Source organism: Lutzomyia longipalpis, chromosome 4 (genome assembly GCF_024334085.1).
Source record: "Lutzomyia longipalpis isolate SR_M1_2022 chromosome 4, ASM2433408v1".
NCBI classification, from domain to species: domain Eukaryota; kingdom Metazoa; phylum Arthropoda; class Insecta; order Diptera; family Psychodidae; genus Lutzomyia; species Lutzomyia longipalpis.
This window is the reverse complement of record NC_074710.1, coordinates 18926412-18929855: the sequence shown is the minus strand read 5'-3', so window position 1 is coordinate 18929855 and position 3444 is coordinate 18926412.

Below are 3444 nucleotides of genomic sequence, written 5' to 3'. Positions count from 1 at the left end.
GAGTGTGAACATATGAAGCATATTTTAAACTGTGGACCGTGGATGTTGAAAGTGTGCAATTTATTTTAAACTAAAACCCTTCACCTCCGAATTTATGACTGTTCGTGAGTATTTCGAAAGTTCAGTGTGTTTCATGGAACTATTCCTCACTCGTGCACTTCACAAAATACTATCTTTTCACATATCCACCCCCGCACACATCTCCGCACCCGCCAAAAATCTCAACGAACGGTGTCTAAATGGGTTGAAGCTCCTTTACTTTTCATCCCCCAAAAAAGGACGATGTGAATTAAATTGTTAAGTGTTATGGAAGACACACCACGTATACTCCTCTAAAATTCAGGATCGTTTCATGTGTTACGGACGAGACAAAGATGTTCTTTCCGGGGGATAGTTAAGTGAATGATGGGGGGAAAATTGCATCAAAGTCAATGGCAGGGAAATCACTTTAGTGCACAAAATGACGTAAAATTCAATAAAATACAAAATTAAATGTCATTATGTACAATTTTATCACGTTATATATCATCCAGACACACCCTTAAATATATTTAACAACGTCAAATTAAGAACGAAATTAAATTAAGAATTTTCTGTAGAAAAATACATAATAGAGCATATATAAAAAATTTTTTCTAGGTTCCACTTCGCAATCAAATATTGAATAAAAAAAAATTAACTTCAATTGAGGACTCTTTGGGTTTAACGACAAATAGAGTAAAATTTGAGCTAAAATTGATCATTGATCAACGAAGACAACCTCGAAAACGCAGCCAAAGAATAAAAGCACTCCTTTTCTGCTTACTAGCGACGTTTCGTCAAATTTCTTGACATCTTTTCTCGAGTTGAATAATTTTTATTAAATTTTTTCGTGAACTTGAATTGTTTGACATAGAAAAGAAATGTTTATGTCCTTTAATAGAGCCTGAGAGTGTCAATAAATTTGACGAAACGTCGCTAGTGAGCAGAATAGGAGTACTTTTATTCTTTGGCTGCGTTTTCGAGGTTTTCTTCGCAAATTTTCAACAGCCGTTAATGGATTTTTCATCATTGATCAACATTTGGGTGATATTGGATCAAACGTTGAAATTGAATAATTTTATAAGTACAGATTTGAGGATGTGCGGATGTCGGAAAGGCGTCCTGTCCAAAAAATAAACAGAAAACAGAAAAAAAGAAGGACAGATTTGATCAATATTTGCCTAATATTTAGTCAAACTTTTTGTTTTGATTCTAAACAAAATTTGTAGATTTTTTCATTGAAAGTTTTATCGATACTTTTATTAATCATTTTTCTCATTATTGAACGAATATGCTATCGAAATTAGGGAAAATGTCTCGCCAGTAATGATTGTCCTTTATTTGACTGAAATTTGCACAAGTTTTGATCAAACAATTTAGCTGATTGGGGCAACACCAAACTCTCTAATCGAGTATCAGAAGTCTTGATTGGGTCGAAGTAATTTTTTAATCATACCTCCATTAAACGGCTCCAATTTAATCCATTTCAATTTGTTTGATTTTCTTAACTTTAAGACAATTTTTTTTTAGTTAAGTTGTTTCTGCGCAGTAAATAAAGTCTGCCAATGAATCAATTTTAGCTCAAGATTAAGCCAATATTGAGTTGGGTCAATATTGGTATTATTAACGATCAAAACGATATGAATTCTTCCATTATCTAATTGATTCATGAATAAAGAATTAATTATTGAGAGAAATTTGAGCGAAAGTTGAGTGTAAATTGAGTAAATTCATTATCTCAATTTTTGGCTCGCTAGATGTTTAAAAAAATCATTCAAAAACAGGGTAAAAATGTTTATTTTTACACTTATTCTCTGAGGTTCATAAAACGGAAAACATGCATAGATAACTTGCTATAAAGTTTAAAATAATTATATTAGGCTTAACGCAAAGTTCTATTAAAAGCTCGTATGAATTAACGTACTACACGCAACATTAGATTCGAAGAATTTTACCCAGAAGTGGATTCCTTTGAATATGTATTAAATTCTTCTTTCCCATTGATGTGTCTATTTTCTAACATTTTCCCAACATACCTATGTTACATATAAATTGATATTGAGTCATTGTATCCGAATGATTGGGGTTGTGTGCGAATGGTGTGTGTAGTGGCAGAAATAAACCACATTGTAAACGGTCCATATAAACAAATCCATTGTGGGGGTGGGTGGAGTATCAACAAGAAAATCCTTCTTTCTCTGCCCATTCGCACACGTTACCAAATATTTTGCTGCCCAATTGCCAAACCAAACCCCCACATTGCCTGTCAATTTGCTGATTTGGCAAGTAAGGGAGAGTTTGGGAATTTTTGGCTGCCGAAATGCTTCAGCCAGCTAAATCAAAATCCACTTTGTTAACTCTTGAAGGTACATATTAGCAAAATGGAATCAAACTCTGGGATTCAAGCTCAAAATGAGAAATCCATCTCTCTCTGCCATCCCCCCATTGCTGTCTAATGCTAATAATAGATAAAATGTGGACGTGATGGGAATTTCAAGGAGAACGGGGCGGGAAGCTCAATCGGCGCACCCACCCCCTCAGTCACCCCCTGATGTCCACCCACCTCAGCATTAGGCTAACTCCATGGGTGGGGACTTAATGAATTTTCTTGTATTGATTTCTCTCTTCTTGTCGCTCTGTTGAATGAGCTTTCTGAGGGGGGAGAGCACCCCCCATCTTGCTGATTTATTGGTAGAATGCAGCATACCATCAGCAGGTGTGCAGAATTGCTGCCGCCGGGGGGAATTCATGTTGTACCAAAGAAAGAAAGAAAGTGAAAAGTATGTGTTAAAAATATGACGGGTAATTTATTGTCTCAACAGCCGGTAATACACAACGATGCGAAAATCAATAGAAGAGAAGCAAAATGGAGCAATTACATCCATTTTCGGAATTTGCACGAATGTGCTTTACGCTGACTCACGAATTGATCCCCAATTTCCTGCGGGAGTAATGCAAATAACGTTCAATTCTCAATGCAAAGTAATGATTTCCATGGTCATGCTGCTGGGGTGGAAATGTAATGCATATAGTTCAAAGGGTAGTTTACAAATAGAGGATTATATAGTCTCTTGGGGGTTTCTGAAGAAAACATCTTTTGCTAAATCCTTGATGAAAGGTAAGATAATTAATTTATTTCATTAAAGCGTATGACGTTAACCCTTTAACGTTCAAGAAACATTAGATTTGCTGATTTTTATTCAAATAAATTCTTTTTCTAAGTAAGTCAGAAGTAAAAAATTCAATAAATTCACAAAGAAATTGAAAAATAAAACATTTCAAGTTAACCCTTCCGCATTCTTTGGGTCATACGTTGACTTTAAACGTGAAACATTCTATTTTCTCGAATCTTAATGGATTTAATTATTTTTTCAAGATAGAAATACGTTGAATTTACGTAAATTAGACCAAAGAAGATGTTCT